Source organism: Athene cunicularia, assembly GCF_003259725.1.
Source record: "Athene cunicularia isolate RWA chromosome 1 unlocalized genomic scaffold, athCun1 chr1_part2, whole genome shotgun sequence".
Lineage (NCBI taxonomy): Eukaryota > Metazoa > Chordata > Aves > Strigiformes > Strigidae > Athene > Athene cunicularia.
Window position 1 is genome coordinate 39,955,926 of NW_020799092.1, and position 22,315 is coordinate 39,978,240.

Consider the following 22,315-nt stretch of genomic DNA (forward strand, 5'->3'; position numbering starts at 1 on the left):
GTATCTAAGACTTGAAACAATTTTGCATCATTGCACATTTGTCTTATCGAAAGACTAATCAAAAGACCAGAGAAGTTAGATCGGTTTTGTACAGTTCTCAGTTGGGTAAATTTGTTTTCTCAGTCCCTTCAAAATGGTGACATGGTAAGTGATCTTTATGAAGCACTGTGAAAAAACAGTGGGAAATGGCCAGTCAGGTTCTCATCTCCTGGTGGCACCTTTTGTGTTGCCTCCAAGGCTGGAATAATAGGAGGCTAAGGTCACAGTCTCATCCCATCTGATAAACTGCAGGGCTTTTTGGCAGATGTTGTTTGGGTTTTTTCCTACTGATACTTGTAAGGGCTGTAATGTTTACAAGCAAGTCATTGGCTTCCAAAGTAGAAAGAAGGGTTGCTCCATAGGGGCATTTTCCCTGGAGGACAAAAAGAAAAACATGAGCTAGAACTTCGGCAGCAGCATATGCTAGACAAGGGACCTTCAATGGACAGCTGATACAAAGAAGCTAGCTGCAGTCTCGCAGATGGTTTTTACAGTGCGTACCTCTATAATCATTGTCAAGGAAAGGTAATAGAAGCTGGTGCTATTAAAAAGAATATTGACTTAGACATACACACAAGTCATAATGAAGTCACACTTCAGAAATTTATACACAAGCACAAGAAGATTGGGAGGTGGAGGGATTCATACAACTGACATTTCTAGAGAAATTAACCACTAAAGAAGCAATTAAAAGCCTCAGTTTGAAAGAATATTATCAAACAAATATATAGTCATGGAAGTAATTAAAAGCATTTGATTGCTTCATAATGGGCAGAGCTAATCAAGCTTTTTCCTAATCAAAGTGTGTTCTGCTCATTTTAAACCTAACTGTAAAAAAAATACTGAAATAATAAAGAACAGGCTACACTGCAATGTAGTACCTACAGCCTAGGTAAAATCTGCCCAGATACATCATATACCGTGCAAGTGAACCAATGTGGATACCCACTGCATTAGAAGGATCAAAAAACATGTGCTCATCAACAGCCCAGCTACCTACCTTCCAGAAAGGTTGCTTAAGTAGGTCAGGGATGTGGAGGAACGTGTGAATCTGTATTTCTGTACTACTCATACATTTACCTATGGCAGCTGGCATTCCTGCCCATAGGCAACCACTGTACAACAGACTGTGCCCATCAAAGTAGGGTGGGGAAACTTCTCTGTGTTTCCTTATCTAACTGGCTAGGGATCATTTCAGTCCTCATGAAAGGAATATTGTTATTGTGAATGAAAGCAAATCCAAGCCTTTTTGCTCCCTCCCTCTTACTAATGCTACAAGCAAAATAAATGCTCACGTAATGACGGTGGGCAAGAAGAGAGAAGGAATTAACTAGATGATGCGTAACACAGAGCAATACACCACTGTGATCATAATTTAATGAGCACAAACTTAACATACCAATCTTTATATGTCCATCGTAGTGACAGTGTCATGTCACTGAGTCTGTAACGGTTTACTCCAATGCAACTGAAGTCAATATAGCAGAAAAAAACAGACAGGTAAATTTGCTACCTACTATCTAATCCTAAAAGGTGGGAGCATGTGTGTTGACTCATAAGCAGCAGCAACTCACCCACCAGAAGTACTTATCAGTCAACCTCAAAGCATTTTACTAAGGAGAGCAGCACCACTTTCTCAACAGCCCACATGGAGATCGTGAATAATTTGCCCAAGGTCAGTACAGGCCATTGGTAGAGCTGAGACTATAACTCAAATCTCCTGAGTACCAGTCTTGTACACTAACAGATCATAAAGTTCGATCAAAACAAGCACCAAGGGTTTTCTTTTATCATGTAACATCTGAAAGCTATATACACATTGAATATACACAATGAAACATGTTACAATACCTAAAGATGTAAAAGAACAACAACCATTTATTATTGACTGGTTACTGCTATAATAAGCTGGATTTTAGACACTTAAATATGAATTCTTACTTAAAACACAATTCATAGAACAGTCTTTAGGAAAAATTCTAGTTTATTGCGATTTTGGGGTATTGAAGTTCTCAGATCAGCTAAGATATCTTGCTTCCACTTAAATTAAAAATACTAGGCTGCCACCATCCTTTAAAAAAAAAAAAAAAACTCACAAAAACCCAAAACAAAACAAAAAACCCCAACTGAAGATCCTTGGAGACTACTTGAATTCATGTTCATTTTTTCAACAAATATATTAATGTTATTACTTGACAGACTTTGACCCAGCCTTGTTCTATTTTTCAGTCTCTATTTTCAACTACAATAGTATGAATTTGAAGAAAATGCTACTGTTGTGATGCTTGATGTTTATGCTCACAAGTTGCTTTGCTGACATGAAGCAACATGTCAATACTCTTCTTGTAAAAGTTATCATCGATCTCCTTTTCATACTCTCCTTCTTACAAGACAATCAAAGCATAGTATAGGAAGTGGGCCGTCTACTACAACAAATACAGGTCAGACTAAATAGTACACATAAATACCATATTGCCACCAGTATTCTGAGAAATTAAAAGTATATTTAAAGCTTTTTATGTAGATAAACACAAATACAGCTACATTTACTGATGTAAATAACCAGTTACCTGAAACAAAATTCTTATCCCACAGGCAGATTAAGTGTAATGTTTAATATGGCCTTTCTCTGACTTACTGGTTCTTGCATATCCCTCCCTGTTACTGGGATTGTGATGGAATTTAAGAGCACATCAGCCACTTTTCATTCATAGCAGAAGTCACAAGTGGGCATTTCTTCCACTCTAGATTTTTTTAAGCAGCAAGTTCTAGACCTGCTTAGCAAACAACATTATATCTAAGGAAGAACACAAGGTATATTTCACTTGCTCCTTTCTTTGCCTTGATCCCAGTGCCATAGTATCCTGCAAATTAAGATGTAGGGTGTCAGTCATTCTAAATGCAGTATCACCCCAAAGCAGTTAATTATCATCATACCTTCTCTCAGTGAGAAACTACGTGCATTTATTACTGCATTAAGTAAACTTGGTAAGCGGGCTGACCAGTTCTTGGTCAGTATCATACCAATTCTAAGTTAAGCACTGGGAATGGGGAAGAAAAAGAAAGCAGACAAGTAGAAACGTCCCCTATTGCTTGCAATGAATTGTTTGGAATCCTGCCCTAATTCTCAAAGACGAGATACAGGGAGACTATTATCCCTCATCTAGTTGATGAATTGTTAGCTGTTTAATCAATACAGAAAGTAATGTTGTGTATGAAAAACAGACATTTATGTCTCTGAAGCAACAGAAGGATCTTTACTGTAGGTAAAAAATATGCTGATTAAAGAAAAAGACAAGTTTTAGGAGAAGATATCAATCTGCATTGATCTCCTGAAGGATTTCAAGAAGAAAATTAATCATGAAGATGGATGCAGTCAGGGGTTACAGAAATACAGAATTCCGAGCCAGCAGAGAACCTCAGAAGTACACAGCAAGCCTGCTGGATGAAGGGGGAAGGAGGCGAAGAGAGGAGGAGAAGAGAGACCTATCTAATTTAGTAACAAAGAGACCTAGCATCACCTACATTTCATTTCTTCTTTCTTATCTTTTATAAATATTTACAGACATCTTACAAGCATTTCACACCCAGACTTCCACTTCCTATTCTCCAAGTAGTCAGAGGATAAAGGCGGGTGCCCATGTACGTGCTGCAAAGGATATGCAGAGAAGCGGTATCCAACTTCTCCAGAAGAACTGTGATAAACTGCAAGGCTTCCTGGCACGCAGTACACCAAACCTGTGAAGGTCCCAAGAGAATTTTCCACACACCATCTAACTTGTCTATGTCCTGGAGTGACCCACCAAAAACCTTTAATGGCTCTGCAAGTGAATGTATAGTACATTAAAGGGATGCATCTTGAAAAGTCTCACAGCCTACACAGGACCAGCAGTAGGGCCACAGACCAAGACTTTGTGAACTATGACCCCAGCAACAGTGTCAGTTGTAGAATTCTTCTGCATCATTCTTCTGATTGCATATGAAGTTACTTAGCATCTGTTTTGTTAGGAGATAAAATAGCAAACTGAATAATAGCATAATAATGTGCAGAAGAACTAAATATTATTAACAGCAGAATATAAAATCTAGCTGTTGTATGTACTTGCTTCCTATTTGTAAGCTATCCATGGTATTGGTTGCATATAACAAAAATAAGACAACTGGATCATGTAATGCATCGTGTTCAATGAGCACAAATGGCCTTGTGGACCCTAAATACAGTAAGTTGCCATTGTAAAAAGAATAAAGGCTGTTACATCAACTAAGTATCATGGAATCCACCTTACTACAATTTGTCTTTGCACAGTAAAAATTGTATGCAGCATCATAACAGGAAGTAGTACTGTTTTCTACTGTAGTGTGTAGCAAGTGTGAAAAAGAGATGACTATCTAAGGATTTGCCAAGAGCATCCAAATAATTATTTTACATCAATAACCTCCTCAAAAGTTCAGGCATTGGACATTTTACTTTTACCTGGGCTTTGAAAAAATCTAAATAATCACAGAATCATTTAGGCTGAAAAACCTAACACTGATTGTTCCCAACTACACCACATCCCTCAGCGCTACGTCAACCCAACTCTTAAACACCTCCAGGGATGGGGACTCCACCACTGCCCTAGGAAGCCCATTCCAACGCCTAACAACCCCTTCTGGAAAGAAATGCTTCCTCATATCTAGTCTAAACCTTCCCTGGCACAGCTTGAAGCCATTCCCTCTTGTCCTATCACTTGTTACTTGGTTAAAGAGACTCATCCCCACCTCTCTGCAACCTCCTCTCAGGGAGCTGTAGAGGGCGATGAGGTCTCCCCTCAGCCTCCTCTTCTCCAGACTAAACACCCCCAGTTCCCTCAGCCACTCCCCATACGACCTGTGCTCCAGACCCTGCACCAGCTCCGTTGCCCTTCTCTGGACACGCTCGAGTCATTCAATGTCCTTTTTGTAGTGAGGGGCCCAAAACTGAACACAGGAATCGAGGTGCAGCCTCACCAGTGCTGAGTACAGGGGTCAGATTCCTTCCCTGTCCCTGCTGGCCTTAGACTTCTTAAAATCAATAGTCTCTGGAGTGACATATTGTTTATGTTATATTGTGCTCACTTTGAATTCCAGATAGACTCAACAGCCTCCTAGATAATACACCTGTCCTGGAATAAAAGGACTTTTTTTCTTTCCTTCATAAGAATGTATAAAATGCAGAAAATGTAGGAACGCTAAAAGCAGGCAACATGTCTCTAGTGCAGCATTTGGGCTCTATTAGTCAAAGTGTTGTACTCCTTAAGTATACATTAGAGGATAGATGTGCACATAAAATACCGTATGTCAGTTTCAAAGCTATAATTTACACAGTTATTTAAACTTATGCAAATGAGGACATTAAAGTTGAGACACACACCAGTAAAAGGGAATTATAAGTTAAAGCTGCCACAACATCCTTAACTTCCTACAAGTGACTAGGTATAGCAGAACATATGGCACCTACGCTCTCCCACTGTTCCCCTAGCTCCTGAGAGAAGGCCATATGTGCTGTATTACCTAGAACAACAGGGCATGTTATGAACACACAGTAGCCTTACCGCCCTGTTGGTCATGCCAGCTACCTAGAAACAGTCTTTAAGTTGTGGCCCTTTTTATCCTTTTACTTCTCCTGGTTCTTATCACAGTGCAGTGTGGACTAGAAAGAGGAGTTCAAGTCTATTCCATCACAGCTTGGAAATTCAAGATTTCCAAGCAAGATTCCTATAATTTTCTGCCCCGCAACATACTTATGAAGTATGGTATAAGTCACTTAGACCTCCTACCTATGCATCACGAGGCCTTTGCTTGTTCCAGTTGCAAACAAGGCTCACAGAAAGCTTAACTCCTTAAGCCTGGACTCAATCTCCTACAGTTTTCTCATGAACAAAATACTGGATGTAAAGTCTGAACAAGTCACATCTGACAACTTTGGTAAAGTTTTTAAATCATCATACAGATGATGTTGACAACCACAGATGAGATAAAATATTAGCAGTACAGAGAAAGAAAAATATAGTAAGAAGGTTTGTTTTGCAAAAGTAGCAGGGGCTCAATTTTGCCCAATTTTACACAAAATGGGTTTTAATTAGAAAATTATTATTATGTTTATCTTTCCTGCTCATGGTAAGAAATAGTTGTTGGTTTTTTCCCCTGAAGCTCTTACCATTCTAGGTTTTATTTTGCTAACTGTATAAAGGATGTTTGCAAATTCAGCATTTAAAAAATGACCTCCCCATACATTAATAGTGTATACATCGTTTAAGAATTTTAAAATGCTTTAAATTTTTTTTTCCTAGGGTAAACTATTGATGTAGGTCTCTAAAGGAAAGGGGACTATAAAATTATAAATTATGAAAAAAAAAAGAAAATTATTAATTATAAAATCACAGAGATTAGAAAAAAAATAGGGATCTAATAAAGACTATCATACTGTTAGGCTTCACCTGTTAATTCCACACTGTCAAACAGTAAAAAAAAAAAATAATTTCATGGCTTCTTCCAAATGAGAGAACATGGCAGACTAGAAATCCAGATCTCATCCATGCATCTTACCATGTTGTTGCTCAAAATTGAGCATCATTTTACTAAATAGCTTTGGTGAATCCGTCTGTAAGAACAGCAGAGCTGCTATGTTCCAGAAACCACTCAAGTTTCCTGAGTCTGTCTACTTATTCCTCTCCACATTAAACTGTGAAAACCCCAAAGCTTTACATCTTATTTCAGACCTATAAATTTTACTTGAAAATTAATAGGCTGACAACTGTTATTTGTTACTTTCAGTGCATGCTAGGAGGTTAAGGAGTTGCAAGACAATGAAAATACTTGAAATAAAAGTGGGTATTTAAACAAAAAAAGTCAATTTGGCTTTCATGTACTAACTCTACCGTAGCCACTTTTTCCAGAAATCACTCATGGAAAAGCATGTGCATCATTTCATGAACCCTCCCCTCTCCTACACAGTGATGCAAGACTGCTAAAAGGCTCACCTATCTCAGGGGAGGAAGGGGGGAAGCGGTCTGAGTGGACATAGGATGCCTGCACTGTGTGACACACCAGAAGCCACAGTTTACAGCTGTGGCCCATATTGCAGAATGCTCTTCTGGGCTTAGAAAAATCTCTGCCATTCATCTGGGAATGCACAAAACCATAGCTCTGCTGCAGTGAGGGGAGGCAGGTCTGGATTAACTGAATCTCTTACTGACAGATTGAGATTTGTGTCCCAGTTTATATTACACTGTCCACCGGACACATGCACAACCAATTAATGCAGCATAAAAACCACCCAGTTATTTACTCTGTATGTTTGAAAACACAGTTGCTAATGGCTCTCCAGAAAGTGTAGCCTTGGTGTAAATTATGTCAACATCACCAAAAACTCTATGCAAGTTAATGAGACCTCAGACTACTGTTATTTCAGGTGAGTGAGGCCTCAGTGATATCAATTTCTTCTATCAGCTTTTGTGAAGCTTGTCACAAGGAGACAGAAACTTTCCAGCCACACGCATAAGAACAACTGAACAAGTATTCCTTATCCCTCTTGTTTGCTATAGATTTGAAAAACATGCTCTCAGTTAAAAATAAATAATTAATGATATAATTTTACTAGTAACTCCAACAGACACTGCTTTGGGGATGTACCCACAACACTGTGTAACTGTTATCTTAGAAAAACAAAACAAAACAAACAGATCACGTTCAATGTACATAACAGAACAGTACTGCACGTTAATCTCTAACAGAGTTCATATAACTACACTGAGGAAATCAAGAGGAGTTGCAGATGCCACTGTGACCTGTTATCTCAACTTTAAGAAGGGCTTATAAATGCAGTAACTCCCAGTAATGATCAGTCTATGTAACTCACTCTGAGCTGTAAGAGAAATGACATTAAGTCATTTTGCTACTCTTCTTTCCTTGAGGAGCAGTTCAGAGAGGCATTATCCTTCCAGTGTGTACAGCCTAGTGATGATATTTGATGTCAGCCTAAAATGCCCCAGATAATGAGAGGTTATTTTAATGTTGCATTCTCCAAGTGAAGTATATGATGCCCTGGTTAAAAAATCTCTATCAAAGGACATAAAAAGCACTCTATTCCATTGAATATGTTGAGGAAATCAAATATTGGCAAACACTATCAATTATAGAGTCAAAACTTTGTTGCAAATATTGTCCATAAACACAAGAGATGGGGGAAAAACCTAACAGATTTTCTTGGTATTTCTGAATGAAGTATTTCTGTGAGGTCACAAGTGCAAAAAGCCACTCTTTGGGCCTTCTAAAATACCTTCTGGAGCCTGGAGATATGATGGAACACTGTGCCAGACAGAGAGGGCTAGCAGTGCTATAGTGGGCAGATTTACTGAGGTCTTACATCATTTTCTCTCCTCGCCTGGAGTCACCAGCCTCTCTTGGCAATGGCATCCAGTATTTGGATAAAGTGCTCTGACTGCTGGCACCAGCCTTTCAAATGACGTCATGGGACAGTGGGAAGAGTTATCACAGAGAGGGATCATGATGGGGCACTGGGGACAATTATTAAGAAAGTAAAAACAGAGCAGACACAGAACCCAAACAGAAAATGGCACACCGGGGGGAAGGCCATACTGGAACGGTCATATTTCAGTGACCCTTCTGCTGCTGCTGCTCAGTCCCTTCCCTACTGTCGAAGTTAGTCACTCAGAAAAAAGAATCATGATGTGTTGAGAAAAATTTTCCTCTCCCTCAAGCTGTGAAACATCTTAGCTGAGCAATACTTAAATGTCAACACAAATGTGTTCTGGTGTACAGAAAAAAAGTATTATTATTAGAAATCACAGCTGCTATTGTGTTTCATAGTCAGGTGGATTATGTTGTCTAGAAATAGTTTTTTCAGAATAGCTCTTTGAAGTACCAGCTACATGCATACTGTAACCAATTTCATCTGCTCTATATGTCACTGAGAAGTACAAAGGTCTGAATTTCTTACCTGGTGACCAGCTTTTCCAAAGTTCACATACCTTGCGATTAGAGATTATGGTCTGAATTCAACTAAGTTAGCTTAATTTTGCCTGCTGGACATAATAATTTAAAGGCTGGTCCAAGCTCCTTGGACTGTAGGGGTTTACCACAATGGTTGGACTACCTGCATTGCTTCCCCACCCAACATTTTCTGCGTGGTTCAGCTGCATTTTGCATCTGACTAAGAACCATTCTTCCCCTTTGAATCTGAACAAGATACATAACGGAATTAATCTATCACTTTAAGAAATAACACTGTAAGAAATAACACTGCAGTGGCCACACCAAAATTAAGTATTGCTCAACTATTACAGATAGTTCCATACATGTTATTGAAAGTTTCCACTTTAGTGTGCCATGAATCAGACCATAAACGTTGTGTGTTGAAACTAAATTACTAATGTTTGATCAATAAACACATTTACTGTTCTCTAGTCTCATTGATTATTAAATGGCTTGTAAGGTCACATAAACAATTTTCCATGACTTCCAAAATAATCATACCCAGCATTTAATTTCCTTTTTCTCCTTAAGTAATATTATTTTAGGATTGACTTAAATCAATCTATGCTCTTCTCCTTTTGACATTCATTCTTAGAAGAAACAGGTTCTTCAACTGGTACCCAGTTTTGCCAGTGTCTAGCTGATTAATCATATTAAAATACAGCTAATCTTATTTTATCATTGATAATACTAAGATCATAACACCCACATTATATTTAGCTAATGTTTTTTTTAATTAGACAGTCATTGTTTACTTGTTTATAGCTTTGGCAGACTGAACAATGGGGCTAAAACTATGCTTCATCTCCTACTCTGACAGTCTTTAGGGAGGGGGCGGGACAGGCATGACAAGCTTTTAGATTGAAAGACTGATTTTCAAAAACTAATCTGAGGAATAAATATGCAATTTTGTAAGTGCTAGCATTCTCTTGCCTCCCTCCTCCACCTTTCTTGCACTCTTTCCAGTCCACTTGTTTTGTTTAAAATAGGAGGGGATATAGGGAAGGAGTCAAAATCTCTGACCCATGAAAATACATGCAAATTTGGCCAGGCTGAAGCTATTAAAAATTGCTAGCTGTGGCTGATCCTAAATCTGACCTGTTATTCTCGCTAGATAAAGCTGGCATAAAACCAGTGACAACATGAACTCTACATCCATTTCCTCTGATACGCATATCAGTAATTTTGCATTTTACTGGTAGCATATAGAGCAAGTAGAACTTTAATCTAGCCTTCTTGTGGGTCTTTAATTATATAATAAGATTTCAGTCCTCCATCTCAGCTGGACAATGAGATGGGCAGTAAACAACACTGAGGACTGCAAGAGGACCGAGAATTTGGAGATACACTTATCAAGAAACACAAATTTGTTTCTTCTATTCCTGTATGATCATGGGGAAACAATCCTACCCTAACATATGAACACAATGGAAATAAAGTTGCCCAGGCAACATTATAGTCAGCACTGCCTAGGTTTTAGCGCTTGACTTCACAGCTTTAACATTAATCTTCTCTCTAATTTTACCCTGTATATACGTGCTAAATTGTGAGAAGAACCACTCAAGATCAACATTGGCTGGTATCCCTGTTACACAAATAGTACCTAGCTTATCCACCACAATAAAAGGTGAACTGTAATTTAAGTCTGGAGCCCACCTGTTTGAAGACTGTATTCTCACTTACATTCAGATAAAGTGGTATACTGCTCCATGTTCTCCCTTTCTGCTAAAAACCCTCAAATTTTGCTTGCAAAGAAATAATTCCTCATTTTAATAAAAAACATTTACTGTAGCTTAATTATATCATATAACCATGTTTTCAGAATTGCTTCTTGTCACCATTTATCTAGAGAAATGAAGCTTAATTAAACTTGTGTATTTCACATTTTAAAAAATTTACTGTCATGTAAAAATTAAGATTGTTATGTTCAAGGAAAAGGCTATAAAACAAGGCACTGTAAAAGCTGTCTTTCCTTTTCCCTATGCATATAAAACCTTAATTTAGCACGTTACAAGATACAGTTTTACCAGCCAGAGCTATATCAGATGGTAAACTCTTTAAAGTCATCAGCAGTGTAATTACCATTCAGTATTACCGCAGGATATCACTCCTGCAGCAGGTAAGACTTTATCCATAATGCACACCAAATTAAGTTTTTATATGAGAAAATTGAAGAGTATTACTTAAAAGATTACTTATGCTCTAGCTTCAAGTTGAAACCTCACTTCCCTGTCCTATTACAAAAAGGGGGAAGGAAGATTTATGCATATCTATTAGAGCTGTTAAAGTAATCGGACTCTTCCTGGCAACAGCAGTTTCCTTACCAAAGCTAGTAATCATAGTTCCCACTTTTGTTGCTACATGATTCATTTTTGTAAGCTTAGTATATATTTCATAATATCTGACTATTTTTCAGTTGTTTTTTTCTCTCAGAAATTATTTATTTGAAGTTTGATCCATCTCTCATTGAAAACAAGGGAAAGATTCGAACCATCTACATGAATATTTGGATTGGTCCTTAAGGTCTAAGAAGTGACTGGCTGGCCCATCATTCCTGCATATGCAAAGAGATTTTCAGATGTTTTTGCCTCTTAAGTAAGGTGATAGAAGGAATATGTCTTCCTGCGCCTAATCTGAGATGAAGAGTATCAGTTGCACTAAAACCAAGTGACCTTAACAAAGGGGAAGATTATTCCAGTAATGCAGTCAGGTTAGCTTGCTTTATCTTTTATTCAAGTATTAACATCCAACAAAATGTCACCTGGAAGAACGAAAACACTTACCATGTATGCATGGTAGATTTAAATAAGAGACAGGACTTTGTGAGAAGTCTTTAGTTAAACTTCAGGGCTGAACATGACAGGAACAAAATGCTTCAGTGATAAGTGAATACAGTATTGAAAATGGCAATGCTATTGTTCACCACTTTGTTCTGTTACTCCCTGATTATTTGTCCTAAGTTACTATTTGCTTTAGAAAGAACAACACTCCAAAACATTTTCTGGTTCTAAGCATTTGTTCAGAATTTTGTGCAGTAGTGTATAAGTAGGTTTTGCATGGAAATTGTTTTCTTCTGCAATCCTGCAATAATTTCTTCTGCTATCATGACTTTTAAAGACCTTAACACACATGGACAATAACGAATCATTGTCTGTATAGGGGTGAATCGGGTGTCACAGCTGTGACAACTTCTGCAAGAAGTGGACCTACCCCAAGTAGTCAGCAGGCAGCCACATGGAAGACTTCTGAGCAGCAGGATGAGTTCACTGCCTTGTTCCTTCTTTTGATATTAGTATTTACTCCTGCTGCAGGTATCCGACTTCCAATCTTAGCTTATTTTTTGCTCTGATTTAACCTACAGGTCCATTATCAAGGACTCTTGATCTTGATACAATCAGTTTGTTGTTTGTTTTTTTTTTTCCTCTCTGGATCCCTGGCTCTCTGGATTCCTTTCTGACCCCGATGGTGAATTTGGCAGGGGGATGTTGGCTTTCCTAATCAACAGGCCTTCCTACCTGCCTCCAAGAAGCTCAAAGCAAGGAGACAACAGAAATACACAGCTGCTTTTCTAAATTTTCTGCTTAAAAAGGACCGTAAGGCCATACTTCATTTATCGTTTCCAAAATATTCCTTCCAATATTTTTCTAAACCATCTTTGCCTTTATCACCTATGTATTCCACCTTCTCCTTTGTCTCTCCAGTAGCCCTAGAAATGTGTCTGTCCTTCTGCTGCATATTGTTATAGATACGTATGGAGTAACACAGGTGGCCAGATTTAAAGTTTCAAAATTCAAATAAAAACAGCTTCATAGATTTTGAGGAGTTAAAATATCATCACTACAGGGCAACGAGGCTGACAATGCTGGTTCTGCTGCCAGTGACGACATGAAGCCAGAAGAAAGGGTCAGAACAGAGAATATGAAACCACTCTGACCTCTTCACCACAAGTTTACAAATCTTCAACTTTTTGCTAACTGAGGCATATTCACCATCTAAATAATGCCAAATAAAGAGTCTGCAAAAGAAAAAAAAAGTAAATTCAAGTCTTGAATTGCTTGCTGTGATCTCATATAGAAAGCTATGACAGCCACTACAGCAAAGCAAAGTGAAAGATATCCTTAGTTCATACTTACAGAAGTTAATTGTATATCATTAAACTTTTACTAATTTCTAGATGATGTTTTAGAAGCAATGAAAGCTGGGGGACTTCAGTGTTGAGAAATAGGGAAATTGTAATAATGAATTTGTATAATTGATTCCCATAATTGGTAAAATCCATTGACAGAAAGACTATTTACTTTTGGGTCCCACAAAGAGTTTAAGACAATCCTTGCTCATTAATTGTATTCATGCTGTGAAAAAATAAAAAGGATCAAAGTTTTCAGTACAGCTAATAAGATCCGTGAAAGTCATATTGAAATAAATGCATATCTTTCAAAACCAAAAAGTAAGATGCTGTTCAGGATATGCTTTTGATAACAAGTATTATGAACAGTTATATGTGATTTGGTTCTTTCTGGACAGATTTTGTTTGAATTTACAGACAAAATAATCTGTAGCTCAATACGAAAGGGAGTATGTTTGGAAGGAAGGGGGGATAGCATGCTAGCCAATGACAACTTGATTTTTCAAGCTTTACATACTAACTATATGTAAAGACACTCTTTAATCATAATCATGAAAAATTACCTAACACTTCCAATGATGACTAATTTTGACACCCTGCTAGTAGTTGATCAAGTCTCTCTTGCTGCACATATGCTAAGCACATAGCTTCCAGAATGTCTGGCGAAACACTGTATATTTTCCTTCACTTGGATTCATAAAGCGTGTTATGTCACTGTCTTACTTGGGCTTCTTCCACTTTTTCATCTTTCTGTTCTGGTATAAATGCCTGTGCAAGGTAACCAAGAAAGAGGCTTATAATCTGTTAAGTGTTTCACAGAACTTAGAAAACGCATCAGAGAGGCCTCAGTGAGGCACATGGTGCTATGTGACATACCCTTGGGTACACTGAACACGTCCCAGAAGCCCACCCAGTGCTGCAATGGGGTGTGCCTTTCTGAGGGCTCCTGTGTAGCACCTGGCAGCCCCACAGAGAAATCTCACATCAGCCAAGACATCTCAGAAAGAAGCAGATGCCTCTGTGTGAGTAAATCATTCAAGTTCAACATCTCTCCTTGTGAAACAAGGAAAAGATGACAGAAAAATCTCACCACAATTCAAGCTCAAGTAAGTTAAGAAAAGGTCTGTCTTGGTGCAGACAAGAAAAGGAATGAGCTCTCGTCCTAACAATTACAACTACTTCTCAGAGAAGCTTCCTTAAAAGACCTTCTCCTTCCCATTTGTCCTCCATCACTTCTTTGTCTGATTGAACACCTGCAAGCATTCACTCATTTCCCGTTTATTGGTAACTCGAAACTCACAGCATCCTGCACTGTAACACTGCCATAACATTAGCACAATCTAACAGTGAGTGGCTCTCTGTGGAAAGTAAGGGTCCCTAGTTGTTGCAACACTGTATCCATAATATATATTCTTGGCTTCACTTCTATTTTTATAGTATAATATAGGTATACATGTTAGAGACTACATTTCTGAAGCATCAGTAGGTTCCTTCCCATGCTTTTCCATCCATGATCCTTTTAAAAATACATGACTAGTCTTCTGAGTCCCTTAAACTCTTTACATTGTGACTAACCTTCTCATAAAGTTCAAGAAACAGAAAATTTAATCAACTCAGTTCCTCAAGCATCCTCTAGTTGAGGATGACACCAAGAGACAGGACTCTTTGCAGACATGAAATACAATAGCCTCCAAGCCACAACAACAAAAGCAATGTGGTATTTTAAATTTCATAAATACAAGCTCACTTGTCCCTGCTTCTTGTGTCTTCTGTATGCAAGAAAAGAATTCTCTTAGGAAGCATATGCTATCAGTATTTGTATTTTTCTGAGGTCCAAGAAATACACAGCTTAGAAAAACCTCCACATCTTCTGCACCTCCCATAAACCAGAGCTGCAGGCATAACACGACCCGAACTGAGAAAGTGACTGTGGCCTAAGCAATACCCCGTGGAACAACTGTAATGGGCATTGTCTACTACCTTGTTTACTTAACTATAGACATAGCAGGAAAGTAAATTGACATTTCTTTTGAAGGATACTGTTACTATGCTATAATCTGACTACAGAAAACCTGATTTCTCCCTTGCTTAAAATACTGCTGAGACTAAAGAGGTAAAATTCACAGAACATATTTCTGTAACACGGGAGTAACCACTGACAACTCAAGTTGCCATCTATCAAACAAACTAAAGGACTGAGGATATAACAGCTCTTGAATTTCCAGGACTAGCTATGACAATATTCCCCCTTGTGGCCTTGGGCAAGTTACTTAACCTCTCCAGATGAGAGTTCCTGTCTGTAAAAGTGAGGATAATGATATTTACTTACCTCTCTCAGAGGAGATGTGAAAACTAATTAAAATAATTTGTGTAAAGAGCTTTGAACCTGAAATGCACTACATAAAGTGCTAAGGAAATGGTGTTTATATAAAAGACTGAGGGGAAAAGATGATTCAAGTTACACATTAATGCACCAGTTTAAGAAAAAACCTACTTCGTTTTCCTGTCTTCCATTTTTATGCCCAATGAAAACTAAACATATAACTAAAATTTTCTACTATGAAGTAAGTTATAAATTATATGGGTATTGAGGCATTTTCATACTGCTGACCATTTGTACTCCCCTTTTGTCTAAACTTTGTCAAGGGGATGATTCAAGGAAGTAGTTACCAAAATTGCCCTTCAATATTCTAAAACATGCCATATGGATAGATTGTGATTTGTTAGATTTGTTAGGAATATTGATGTTTTCTTACCCATAAACATTGTAAGACCTGTTTCGGTCAAGAAATTTGGTGAATGTCATTGTCTTCAAAAGGGATTATATGAGGCCTTCGCTATATTATTTTACAATGGTGGAAAAACAGCGCAAGTGAACACAAGGCACTTGTCAGGAGGAGAGACGCATTCTTCTTTACCCACATTGTGTGGCTGGATCTCAAGAGCAGCTGAACATTTCATTTAGACTGTTTGCAAACACTGGAGTGCTGTTTGAGAACAGCAGTTTACCTAATGAGAGCAATGTGAAAGTAAGTTAAACCATACCAATACCATAACACAGCACCTGATAATCCCTGGAAGCAAGATATTTATCAAACACATAAGAAATTTATGGGGGTTTTAGGAAAAAAGAAAGTATCTCTTTAATGTTACCCACACACCAAGTCAAATTCATTGATAATCTACCAGACTATGACAAAGGAAATCTTAGAACTGTAAATTGAAGAATGATATCCCAAAGGTAGTAAAGACTCATTCTGGATAAATCTGCATCTGCATAATTAATGCTACAACTAGATCTTAACAGCACTTAACTTCTGGAGTAGTATTTTGTGATAGCCAAATAAATATTTACTGTCAGGTCAGAAAGCAGCACAAAATTCATTAAAATAAACAGAGAAATAAAACAAATATGTCTTCATTAGATATGTGAATTCTAATGAATGCTTTTGATCACTGTTAACATGATGACATTACCAAGTCGCGCTCTGTCAGAAAAATTACATGCATTGGATTAGGGTAAATTATGTTTTTGAAGGCTTCCTAAGAAAAAGAACAGATGTAATACAAAGCTAAATACTAGTACTGTAGCAAATAGCCAATACACCATACTTACTTATGGCTCCCTCCCAGTGCATGCCTGATGGTTAAGGGAATGTGTGAGGAAGAAAACAAAGAGCAGCTATTTTAACAAATAGTAAATAAAATTATTCTCACTATATGCTTCTTTGTCAACTCCACCAACATATCAAAAAAACCCCTCATTTCCCCCTGCCCCCAGGTCACACAAGGCAGCCTTACCACAAAGGGGGAAGAAACCAACTGCAGGACAGACCAAGGTGACCCAAACTGGCTGTCTAAACCGAACAAGACAAGGTTTGCTTTTTGGTTTGGGTGTTTGTGTTTTGGGTGTTGTTTGGGTTTTTGTTTCCTTAAGGTTGTTTTACCTTGTTAGAAAAACAATAAACCCACCAAAGGAAGAAACCTGTTCGTACACATTCAGGCATCACCATAGGAGGTTATTTCAGAGCCGACTGTACAAGGTGGAAGACTAGATGATAACGAAGCAGCATGGAGGGATGGCTGATTGAGAGCCATATTTATATGCTTATGTCATTTAAAACCTGGGCAAATCAATGTGTTCTTACATCTCTGATCAACTAGTCTAGTTCTTACTGACTGTCTCTTTGCATACATTTAAACACAACCCAGAGTATGGAGTTCAGTACTTTTATTTAAAATATATGTTTTCTTCTTTGCTTATGATTAAAAGTTACTAATCAGACAGATCGGAACTGTTGATTAATGCACTTCATAATTCTGCAGATGGCATAATTGCTTTAAAATCCATTTCTTGATTAGCATAAAAACATGAATAAAAGTTTTTGTCTAACGAGGAAAAAAACATGACTGCACATGTAAGCAGATTAACTTCACCCTCAGCATCACTATACCTATCCTGTTACAAACCAAAGGATTAGCATTCTGAACCCTAGTGAAAAACAGCAACCAAATTTATCTCTAGTTTAATATATTTCTCGTTGGATAATTCTGTTATGATTTTCAGAGTGTACACTTGATCTTTAAAACAGTTAGATACTATTTCAGGTTATTGATGTTGAAATTGGAACAACTGGAACTAATCTGAATCCTGTGTTACTTCATTTTTTTGTCTGTAAATTTTAATTATTCTGCTTCTTTATTACATTTTCCAAATGAAAATCAGCCTTGGGGACAAAGATTAGAGAAGATGTTTATATCTCATAACATATACTGGGCAGCATTGTGGGGTGTGCATATGGAGTGTTTTGTTGCAGGGCTTCCTTTCCCCCTCTAAATGAGCTCTGTGATGCATTTTTTACTTCAAGTTGGTTGCTAATCATTCATAGATACCAATATCCTGCTGGTCCCTGTGCTTTTGAAGGGTTTTCTTTGTTGTGTGGGTTTTTTTTTCTTTTGTTTAAACAAGTTGATTGCCATTTTCAAACACCTACATAGAAGTAAAGCCAAGATGAATCCATATTGTCAAAAAGTTATTCTGATCATTAACTTTTTAAAAACTGCAACATTTCATGCAGAAAAGTAAAATTATAAAAGATGAAGAACCTAAAACAAATCAGCTATCCTGGATAAAGACACAAAGCTCTATGAAGACACTGACAAATAAAGTAACACTCCATGCGTTACTTTTTCTAAAGAAACAAGCGTACACTTTTGATTTTACACAGGGCCTAAATTAATTCCTCCTCTGATAATTTTAATTACTTCAGTAAAACCTAGCAATAGCAGTGTGTAAATTTTGTATCAAAGCTCACATTTGTGTTTCCCAATTAGATATAATACTTAACCTTAAATTACACAATTATTTCATTTGCCTCTGTAAGTCATGCTAAAGAACTCAAATTTAAGTAAGAAAAGCTAATCTATGTTGCAACTAGAACTTTCCTTTTCCTCAGATAAGTCAGTCTTCCATTAAAATGTAATTAGAAAGTATTTTATTTGGAATTTGCTCTTTGTTAAATCAAAGCTTGAGTGATCATCAACAAGATCTTCCGGATAATTTTAATTAAAAAGTTCTTGTTTATAAAGTTTCATAGTTCCTTCCCTTCTTACCATTCACAATACCGTCTCAGAGATTACCAGAGAGGAGACCCTGTCATGACATATACGTTCTCTTTCCTTTCACGGGCAGGATATGCAATGTGCTTCAAACTTATCCCTGAACTGCTATGCCTCATAGGACTTCAAGATGGAGTCAAACTCCATCTCGAGTGCCACAAAAATTTTCCTCTTGGCATGCAAGAACTTTTATTGTTATTTTAGACATATTTTATGTATATACACACACACACTATATATACTTATTTTTCTTCTCTACAAAAGAAAGCTAAGATTTCTGCAGGATATGTCAGACTCAACACAAGTGACACACTTATTGATTGGAAAGGTGGTGGATTTTTTTGTGGAGACATAGGCTTTAAATGGGCTGAAATAAAATATGGATAAAAATATTATTTTATAAATCCTAGCATTCATCAGCAAGGCAGCATTCCAAATTACAATATGCAGTGTTAACTGAAATAAAGTTGTCAGAGTATGTTTGGATGAAAGGTGAATGTGATGAAAATAAATGAATTTAAAATAAACAGAAGAGTCTCAAGTGTAGTTCAAAAGCACATGCAGCTTCAAATGAGGATTTATGAACTAATAAACTATAATTATTCTTTTGTTCTTCAAGGCTACACAGTAAACCTGAGAGACTGAAACTACAGTCTTATAAGTAGATACAGTATTGATAATCTGTTTGCAAGGTATCTTATATTTCAAACAATAGTCAGCATATTTTAATGATTTTCACATTGAAGGCAGTAGCAGTGGCACAAAGAATAGCAGCTGTGTTGAGACAGGTAACTGCTGTCTGAAAAGCAGTGTCTGTCTAGCATTTTTCTTCTGTTAAAGCTTTGGTTTCATGGTTTCTGGTACCTCCTCCAGGCCTCAGACATTCACTATTTGTACAGTAACAGCAATATGAAATTCTGTAGTATTTTCTTCATGCAAAGAGAAGGTGGCTTCTGAAGAAAACTATTGTTAAAGTTAAAAGAAAAACAAAGGCCCCTCTTCTCTTTGATCGAAAGGTGAATGATTTCCCCTGTTTATAAAAAGACCCAAAAGTTTCCAGTGGAGCTAAAGACCTCAGCAGCTACAGTGCTGTCTCTTTGTAATTCAAATCGAAAATGTACACACACACACTTAAACAACACTTAGCATAAAATGTTATTGTTGCTGTGAGTAAATGCCATTATCGGGCAAACCCAGTAAAACCACTGGCCTATTAAGATTTTAATTATTATTCCTTGAGCTAAAATCCACTATCTAAAAACAACTATCAATGTCCATAAATTAGCTTTCAGCTAAGTTTTACGTTATAAGAGCTAGTAATTGACATCAGGTATAATGCCACCCATCTCTTCAGTGGAACCTTGCAACCAGACCTTCTAGGACTTCAGAGGGAGAGAAGACATCATTATGTTTTGGCTTGATCTCCATCTTCCTTGTGATAGAAAACATAAATATCGATGGTAATTAAATGTTTCTAGTTATTATCTCATCCTACAACCTGTTTCAGCTCAATGTGAGCAGAACAAAGTGTTTTAACAAGCAGCATTAAAGCATTGTTTATATTGATGAAAAGATATGACATAATAAAAAGAAGAAAGGGATAAAAAATGATATATAAAAGAATTATGCTGTTTCCAAATACTTCCAAATTTTAAAGTATAGTCTGTCAGTCTAATACTGCTGCAAAAGTGAATAAAAGGAATAATAGGATATAGACAGGGAAGGAGGTTTAAGTTTTAATAATTTACACAGTCACCTGTTCTTAAAAATATATCATCAATTTTAAAAAAATTAGTAAAATTTAAACAAAAGTATTTTAAATAAATCATTAAGCTCAAGGTCTAAGTCCCTGGAATAGCATTTATGCGGTACTTGGATGACAATTCTTCTGCTGGCTCTGCATGTTTCACCCTCACGGTGAAGATGAATCAGTTTGGTCAGTTGGTCTGATGAGGAGGGATCTGTCCTGACCCACACCTCACGGTCACTTCACTGCTGCATGAAAAACTGAATTCTTGCACAAGCAGAATGCAAGCTTTAGCTTGGATTTAGAATGCCTGTTTCCTCCCTTGTCTAAGGGGAGGGGGGCAGAAACTTCAATAATGCCAACATTTTTTGTTTCCCAAAAATAAAAATAAGGAAGAATCCCAAGTCTTAAATTGATCACTGCCACCAGCATATTGTTCTCATCCGTTTTCTGAGACTCACTGTCCAAACAGAGCAAGATAAACGTTCACAGTCTTCCATTAAGAACCACTCTCGATGTGAGCACTCAGTCAAATGGTCTAGGATATAAAAGGCACTATAATAACAACAGCAAAAACCCACAAGCTATGCAGACAAAGCAAAACCACAAGCAGTTCTCAACCATCTCTCACATCCTGGCCTACATGCATCACACAGTTGCTTTTTAGCTTTGCAGAGCCCAATTACCTTTTTTTTACCCCTCCAAGTTTCTACATTCCTTCCATAGATGGAGAAGAAACATTCAGCATCAAAATACCTAGGGGTGGAGTTTAACACGGAAGAAAAACAAAATTCAAAAAAACCCCACACCACACACATTCAAGGCACATTCCCCACATTCCCACTTTCCCCTCTTTCAGACGCTTTAGACCTAAATCAGTACCTAAAATCAGATTTAGTAAAGCATGAAAACAAACCAGGTAACAAAAATAAGCAAGACTGTGTCATACCTCAGATGGCTCTTCCTAGAAGAGGTGGTACTTTTCCTATTTGCCTTTTATTTTTGTTAGAAACATTTATTAAGACCTAGTTCTTTCACAGCCAGGCAGCCAGTAGCTCTGTCAGGGCTTCTGATAGGTAACATTATCAAAGTTTACTATAGGAAAGACAAAGTGCTTGACTAGATGAAATAGCTACAAGCTTAGCTTAATAAACTACTGGAAGACAATGTTTTAAGCCACAGATATCTTTTTAAGGTCTGTCAGGTTTTAAAAGTTTCAAGAAGATCTAAAAAAAAAAAAATAAATATATATATATATATATATATATATAATCACTACAGAAAAACTTCTGTAGTTTTTATTCAGTAATCTGGGAATTTATTTTTTTTTTTAATGTTGTTGAATAGTGAAGCATCTCACTTTAATTTCAGTAGCTGAACACAAGGGAGAAGGCATCTGACAAGTAGGTAAACTTTGGTTTCAGAACAGCAGCTGAAAATGTGAACCCCATCCCCAGTTTTACCAGACAGGAGTTACCCAACTCTGGCTAAGCTGCCTGTGGCACTAGTAAAGAAGAAACAAGCACATTTTCTAAGATTAGCCATCTGTTAAACCAAGGCTAATGTACTTGCTTGCTCTGATACGTATTTGCGAGGTTTATGTCGCTGTATTGGTTAAATGCTTCAGCACAGACATAAGTGGAAAAGTCTTTGAAATTGGACTCAAATGCAGAGTCTGTTCCCAACCTTGCAAGGAAATCAGCAGATGGCCTTCAAAAAGCCAGCTAAACTAGGATTAAATAAGTGGCAATAGATTCCTAGTGCCGCAT

The 22,315-nt window shown here is 37.3% G+C and overlaps 1 long non-coding RNA gene across 1 annotated transcript; it reads right to left on the reverse strand.

Moving 5' to 3' along the window:
* Positions 1-12,973: 12,973 nt before the first annotated feature.
* Positions 12,974-16,185, reverse strand: LOC113489426. The gene is made up of 3 exons (XR_003400040.1): positions 15,937-16,185; positions 13,744-13,948; positions 12,974-13,069 (listed from the first exon to the last, which is right to left on the reverse strand). It is a non-coding gene; the product is annotated as an uncharacterized LOC113489426 (long non-coding RNA).
* Between the last annotated feature and the right edge of the window lie 6,130 nt (positions 16,186-22,315).